At 42.7% G+C, this 8,015-nt stretch overlaps 1 non-coding gene across 1 annotated transcript; it reads right to left on the bottom strand.

Moving 5' to 3' along the window:
• Positions 1-3,832: 3,832 nt before the first annotated feature.
• Positions 3,833-3,906, bottom strand: TRNAN-GUU (transfer RNA asparagine (anticodon GUU)). Its single transcript has one exon. It is a non-coding gene; the product is annotated as a tRNA-Asn (tRNA).
• Between the last annotated feature and the right edge of the window lie 4,109 nt (positions 3,907-8,015).

Below are 8,015 nucleotides of genomic sequence, written 5' to 3' on the forward strand. Positions count from 1 at the left end.
CCTGCCTTCTAGATCATGAGTCACCCTTTTTCCGTTCTTTGTTCCTTGTCTTCTTTTTCACTGCTAGTGCCCCGGGAGAGGGGTGGGAGGACACACCTGGAAAGGACACAGTGCCAAGCTGTTGTGCTCCTGCCACACTTTTTTCTTTTTTTTTGGATGCCTCCAGATGTGGGCTCAGCAGGGCAGGGAACTTGGGTTTACTCACTATGCAGTATCTCTCCCAGAGTAGGGCCTGGCATTTAGTAAGCCCTAATATGTGCTCAGTGATTGAAGGCATTCTAATGAGAGATCCTGGAAAGCAGAAGAGGAGGAGAGAAAAGTGGGTAAGATTGGGGGCAGTCTAGAGTATGAGGGACAGAGAGAGACAGACAGACAAAGACAAACAGAGAGAGAGAGAGAGTGTGTGTGTGTGTGATTGAGAGAGAGAGAGTGATTGTCCAAGAACCATATTTAGTGTGTAAAAGCCAAAGAGCTCAATTATGCTCATGAGAGTCAACAGAAGAACCAAGGGAAGGTGAGCCAATAACTCTTTGTGTCCAGGTCTGCACCTGATGCATTATCAGCAGTAGGATTCTGTTGGTTCTAATGATTTGTCTCAAATGGGGTAATTTGTTTTTTCAAAAATAGCCAAACACTGTCAAGGAATTACATAGCGACAGTTATCAGTATGCTAGTTCACCCTGGTATAGGATGCACACAGTCATTAGATTGTGTGCCTTCAACAAAGGCAAAAGTGCAATTCACATAGGAAAGGGAAGAGGAACAAATGTCTGAGACCAATGGTTTCCCCACCTCCAACCAATAAGCTACTTGGCAGGAAGCAACCTCAGGTCATTCTAATCAGTCTTCTCTGGACCGGAGTAGGTCACCACTGAAAACAACTACAATTGTTGGAAGACTTTCTAAACATCTTGGAGGTTTAGTTGCTGAACATATGCAGTAGGTATCTCTGGGTAATGTCCACATTGTCTTTCTGTTGTATTTCTTGCTTAGTTGAGCCCAGAGGGCACCACTCCCCTTCTTAGAATATCAGATAGATGTACAAACTTGTTGTACTGGCAGGAAAAAGGGTCTTTCATCAAGCTGGAATAATACATTGGAATATAAATAAGCACAACTCCTATTGAAGCCAAACTAGGAACATATAAAAAGATGCCTTCAGCTTCTGGCAAATGTGGAGTGACAGAAATTATTGTATATTTACCCTCTTGCTTGAAATCTCACCCTCCCCTTCTCCCCTGCCCCCAAGAAAAGCAAAAGAGAAAAATACATGAAAGGCTAGTTTTCCAGACACTGGAAATCCGGCAGCAAAGGAGACAAACAAACAAGGTGAGCCCTACCATTGGCCCAGCTTACTGCTTCCAGAGAGATTCAAACCTGGGCATGAAGAGTAGGATCTGAGGCTAGGTCCTCAATAGAGGAGATAAAGCTGAGGGTCTGTGGAGAGCAAGGTAGCTGGAGTCCATAGGACAAAGATCCAGTGATGAGAGAGATGGAAGAGACAATCCAGACATATGAAAAAGATCTTCCTCAGGTAGTCAGCAGAGTTCTGATCAGGGTCTACTTGCAGAGGAACTGCATGAAGCCAAGGAAAGAAAATTCTGAAAAGATCATGGAACTGTGCCTGGTGCTCACACAGGGCAGAAAATCTTACTCAGTCCCACCAGCCATACTGGACTACTCATCATTCATCGGCCATTGGCAAGAGCCCTCAGGAAGTTTGCCTCACTAGTGGGAGCACTCAGTCCTAGACTGATCTACCTAGAAATCATAAAAGTAAGATCTAAAGACATTAACCTGATTACAAGTCACTTAACTGCTCCCCAGAATGAATCTCAAGTTTCACAGGAATGCCAAAATAGCCAGTTTCCCAAAAGGGAAACTCTGACAAGGTCTGGCATCCAATCAAAGAATACCAGCCATGCAAAGAGGCAGGAAAACATGTCCCATAGGGAGGAAATAATCAATCAATCAAAACTGAACCAGAATTGATATAATTTAAAATTAGTAGAGAGGATATTAAAATAGTTATTATAACTGTGTTACATATGTCCAAACAGTTAAGTAGAGATGTAGAACATATACAAAAGTTGAGAATCAAACTTCAGAGATGAAGAATATAATGTCTGGGATAATTTATTCACCAGTTAGAATTAACAGCAGATGAGACATTGCAGAAAAAAAAAAAAAAGACTGTGGAACACAAAGCCACAATTTTAAAATATCCAAAATGAAATTCACAGTCAAAAAAAATTTTTTAATGAGCATGCATAAGTGAAGGCTAGAGCAACTTTATTTATTTATTTATTTATTTTTTAGGGCAACTTTAAAAGACCTAATATAATTGGAGTCCCTGAAAACACTAGGGGGGGGGGAATTTTATGGAAGAAAAAAAAAATTTTTTTTTTTTTTTTCCGGTACGCGGGCCTCTTACTAATGTGGCCTCTCCCGTTGCGGAGCACAGACTCTAGACGCGCAGGCCCAGTGGCCATGGCTCACGGGCCCAGTCGCTCCGCGGCATGTGGGATCTTCCCAGACCGGGGTACGAACCCACGTCCCCTGCATCAGCAGGCGGACTCTCAACCTCTGCGCCACCAGGCAAGCCCGGAAGAAAAGATTTTTGAAGAAATAATGACAGAAAACATTCCAATCATAATTAAAATTATAAACCCACTGATCCAAGGAACCAAATGAACCCTCACACAAGGAACGTGAAGAAAACCACACCTAACACTTTATAATTAAACTGCTCAAATCCATTGAAAAAGAAGGAATCTCAAAAGAAGCCAGGAGAATAAGACATGCTGCATACAGAAAAAAATAAAGATTATAGCATATTTCTCATCAGAAGCAGTGGATATAAGAAGATAGTGAAGCAACATCTTTAAAGGACTGAGGGGGAAAAAAGTTTATGTAGAATTCTACGCTTCTTCCCCCTAAAGAGTCTTTGAAAAATAAGGGTGAAAAATTTACAGACATACAAACGTTGAAAGACTTCATCACCAGCAGACCCACACTACAAGAAATGTTAAAGAAGTCCTCCAGGAAAAAGGAAACTCACGCCAGATGGAAATCTGGATGTACACAAATTGATGGACAACAAAAATGGCATCTGCTGGGAAAATATACAACATTTATTTTTATTATTGGTATTATTATTACTATTTAAATCTTATTAAAAACATGGGACAGTTTAACGAAAAGTAACAACGATGGATTGTGGGGTTTATAACATATGCAAAGTAAAATGTATGACAATAGCATAAAGGCCGGTAGGGGAGAAATGTGAAGAGGTGTGGCATCGCTGGCAGGCAGGCTGTGGTAAGTTACCGATGTATGCTGTAAAGCCTAAAGCAGTCGCTAAAATAGCAAAAGAAAGAGTTATAGCTAATAAGCCAACGAAGGTGAGAGAATGGAACCATATACAAAACCATGTAAATACTATGATAGAGCAGTTGCTCTTCCAGAACTCTACCCTATAGACATGTGCACACGAATGATTTTTTATTTGTTAAAAAAAAAAGCATAGGACCAAATTAATTTCAAAGTTATATGGAAAGGGTTCAATAAATACTAGTACAAACAAAAATGGAAGAAACTTCATTGCTAAAAGGAACCCAGAAGATAACGATGAGATGAGGAATCCTGGATTCCAAGTGACCTGTTTTCCTCCAGAGCTCTTCTGTGAGGATCAGTGATGATCTCGGCTTACGTCCTCCTGTTGTGCATAAGACTTGGGGGACAAAAGGGTAATGGAGGGCTTCTGCACTTTTAGAGCAATGTACAGGGTAGAAACAACCGCAAACCCTTTACACTCTAAAACGATAAGGCCCGTCCCTGGGTGGGCTCGAACCACCAACCTTTCGGTTAACAGCCGAACGCGCTTACCGATTGCGCCACAGAGACACCTGCAAGCCGCCCTTCCTCTCCCCTCCCCCACCTCATCTCCATAGAGAGCAAGTCCGCCTTTCGCAGGACTGAGGAGCTGGCTCCAAGCTTCGGACAACCGGGGACGTGGAGTCGACGCAGCGCGTTCGTTCCGTGGGAAAGCCGTGCGTCGGGCGATTCCGAAGGCAGAAGGGAGCAGAGCGTCTCCGCCGCGCCTTGCTCCACACCCGCCGCAGTTGCCAGCGCCCCGGAGACGCCAGGGGTCGCGACCCTACCGGCCCGAGCCCAGTGGGGCCCAAGGGAAGCTGAACGCCTCGTGGGCTTCGTGATGGCTCCCCGTTTGCTCCGTCTTCACCCGACCATCTGGGCTTGGCCGCGGGAGCGGGAAAGAAGGGTTGGGGAGGGTTGCTCAAAAGGGAAATATAAAGAGGCGGGAATGAAGCAGGGGAGGCAAGGGCAAAGCAAAGATAACTTCCTGGAGGGCTGTGCAGAGACAAGGGCTGGACACAGGGGAGATGAGAAATGCGTCAGAATTGGGAGGGGATAACGGAGGGAAGATGTGAAGGAAAATCAGGAGTGCCTGCAGTTATCCAACAACAAAGCAGAGCAGTAACTGGAACGGATTTATGTCAAAATGAGAAGAGCAAGAGTGCAGTTGACTGCCAGCACGGTGGCGCGCTGTGGTCGTATAGTGTTTAGTACTCTGCGTTGCAGCCGCAGCAACGTCGGCTCGAGTCCGAGTAATAGCAGTGTTTTCCCCATCTTTTGCGTTTTATCTACCAAAGCAACTCTTAGCTTGTCGCTGGCTTGTCCAAACGGAGTAAGGTAAGGAGAACGGATGTCAGCCCATCAGTACACAAGGCTATAGAGCTCTGGATGTGTTCCGGGTCTCACCATTTAAGAGAAAATATCTAAAGATCAGGTTCAAGCTCTAAATGAGTCTTATGTGTAACTTCCACGAAGGAAATGGTCTAGTCACACGGGGATTTTGTTTGGTTTTGGGTGCAAATGTTTCAAACATCAGTCATGTTTTTTTACACAAAATAAAACAGATTTTAAAGAGTTTACAGTATACTGCAAACCGATCATGGTCTACACTGGATTTTCTGACGTCCGCCCACCAATCCTAAAAGGAAATTATTAACGTGTTTACAGAACAAAATGCACAAATCATTAATGGGCAGCTATTTAACTATTGAAATGTGTGATCATCACCAGGATCGACAGAAGATTTTTATCATTCAAGCATGGCCCTTTGATACCCTCCAGGTAATGCCTGTACATCTCCTGCTACTTTAAATTACTCTGATGTCTACCCCTTCAGATTAGGCTTGTCCTTTCTTCAAGTTCATGTGAATGAATATATAATTTTTCTATCTAGCTATTAACAAGCAACATTATGTTTTTGATATATACGTATGTTATTGAGTTTCTCACACCTTAATTTTGGTGTTAATGATAAGCATTACACTAATGTAAAACCATGTCACAAATGATGGACATTTGGGTAATTTCAAACTACAGCTTTGGGGAAAGGCTCATATGAATGCCATTCTACTAGTTATTTGTGGATATGAGAATAAATGTCCACTGAAGGAAAGAGAGCAATGGACAGGAAATTGGCAAGGAGAGCAAGACCAATGGCCTTCTATCCTAGAGGTTTTAGTATGGGGGAGTGAAGGGGAGCAGTGAGGCAGGTCATAGAGAAGTGGAATATTTACTGCCACTGAAGAGCACTAAAAAGGTGACTAGACACTAGAATATGGCTGCCAGTCACAGGTGTGTCTAAACACTCATGGTTCCATAACCTTACATGCCACCAGCAAGAGCTGCAGAAAATTGCTTCTTCTCACTTCTACAATTTCTCTTGAGTGCATCTAATGGCATACATAATTTCTATGCAGAAGCCAAGCTGCAAGAGAATCTCAGACAAATCTAGACACAGACTTTACATTTTTCGCAAAATATAACTCAAAATAGTTCATAGACCTAAAAGGAACGTGTTAAACTATAGAACTTCCAGACGATAGCATAGGAGAAAATCTATGTGACCTTGGGCTTGACACTAAGTTTCTTGGGTATGAAACCAAAAGTGCCATTGATGAAAGAAAAAATGGATAAATTGGACTTCATTAAAATGAAAATCTTTGCTCTGCAAAAGACACAGTTAAGGGAACAAAAAGACAAGCCACAGACTGAGAGAAAATATTTGCAAAACAAGTATCTGATAAAGGACTTGTATCTAAAATACACAGAGAGCTCTTAAACCTCAATGATAAGAAAAAAGTTTTAGTCCAGTTTAAAAAGTTGCAAAAGATCTAAACAGACATCCCACCAAAGAAGGTATACAGATGGCAAAGAAGCATATGAAAAAATGCTTAACATCCTATGTCATTAGGGAATTGCAAATGAAAACAACAATGGGATACCACTACACACCCATTAGAATGGTTAAATCCAAAAAACAAACAATACCAAATGCTACAGCAGATTGTGGAACAACAGAAATCATCACTCATTGCTTGTGGGAATGAAAAATGATACAGCCATTTAGGGAGAGAGTTTGGTAGTTTCTTACAAAAGCTACACATAGCCTTACAATATGATCTAATAATCGTGCTCCTCCTAGGTATTTACAGAGATCTGTTGAAAACATATGTCCACACATAAATTTGCACATGAAAGTTTAAAGCAGCTCTATTAATAATTGCCCCAAACTGGAGGCCAGATGCCCTTCAATAGGTGAATGTATTGAACAAAATATGGAATAATACTAAGCAATAAAAAGAAATGGACTATAATCAAAAGAACCTTAAACACATATTACTAAGTGAAAAGCCAGTCTGAAAAGACTGCATACTGTATGATTCTAATTATATGACATTGAAGGCAAAACTATAGAGATAGTAAAAGAGAGTTAACCTTAACGCAAACCATGAACTTTAGTTAATAATAATGTGTCAATATTGGTTTATTAATTGTAAGAAGTGTATCACATAAAGGCAAGATGTAAATAATAGAGGAAACTGTGTGCAAAGAAGGAGTGAATATGACAACTCTGCTATGTGCTCAATGTTTTTGTAATCCTCAAACAGTTCTAACGAGTATTCATAATGCAAAAACAAAGATCTACTGACCAGAAGATTGGAGTGCTGAAGTGTAAAACCAAAAGGCAAGATAAAAATGATTTTCTCGTGGGTGCGCCGCTCCACTGCGGGCTCATCCTTGTTCTTAATTTTACCAAGACCAGCAAACTAGGGCCTACCTCCCCAGGAAGGTCAGAGGTCCCGCTCTCCAACTTCCTTCATCTCCACGCGAATTCCTCCCCACAAGCGTCCGCCTCCCTGGGCCCCTGACGACTCTCCCGTCACAGCTACAGTCCTTCAGTGACTTTCATTTCTTGATCCCCACTTCATAGTGCGATGTAGTCCAAGGATAGGATAGGAGAAAGGATAAGTAGTAACAAGGGTTTCAGTTTCAACTGTTCCAAACCGCAGAGATCCAGCAGACAGACACACTTGGGGCTTCAAAGACAGGCTCTCGCCAGGTGGCTTCTGCCCTGTAGCACTAGCGCATGCGCGATCACTTCGTGGCTTCAGAGGGCTGCAAAAGTACTCCTGTGGAGCTCAGCTCCTTATACTGGGAAGAGCCCCGCAGCTAAAGCTATGCTTTGGTTGGGAATCGAGGTCTCCCAAGTGGGAGGCGAGAATTCTACCACTGAATCACCAATGCCTTGGTCTGTACTGCTAGACTAGGCGTCACCAGGCAGGGTCTCGGGAAGGACTTTGAAAAGCCAGTTCTAAAAGTAAGTTTATACAGTCCTCTTTATTAGGCAGAACAACCCGCTCCCCCCTCCCCCCACACACACACAAAAAACATACCCAGAGCAAAGCTTTGTGTAGGAGGCTTAGGTCAGGAAACACCACCAAGTTGCAGCATTCAAATCAAAATACTGGACTTCATTTCTTCACTGAGGATGCATTCTCTTTGCCCTCCCATTGCTTGGTGCCTCCCAAACCCTTTCCCCCCAATCTTGAGACAAGCACAAGTTCTTCCCCTAAACAGGCGTTCAGGACTCAGGGACGGTCTGGGAGGCTGGAGGTTTGGGGATGTGCCTGAGTTACTCC

Source organism: Orcinus orca, chromosome 1, assembly GCF_937001465.1.
Source record: "Orcinus orca chromosome 1, mOrcOrc1.1, whole genome shotgun sequence".
Lineage (NCBI taxonomy): Eukaryota > Metazoa > Chordata > Mammalia > Artiodactyla > Delphinidae > Orcinus > Orcinus orca.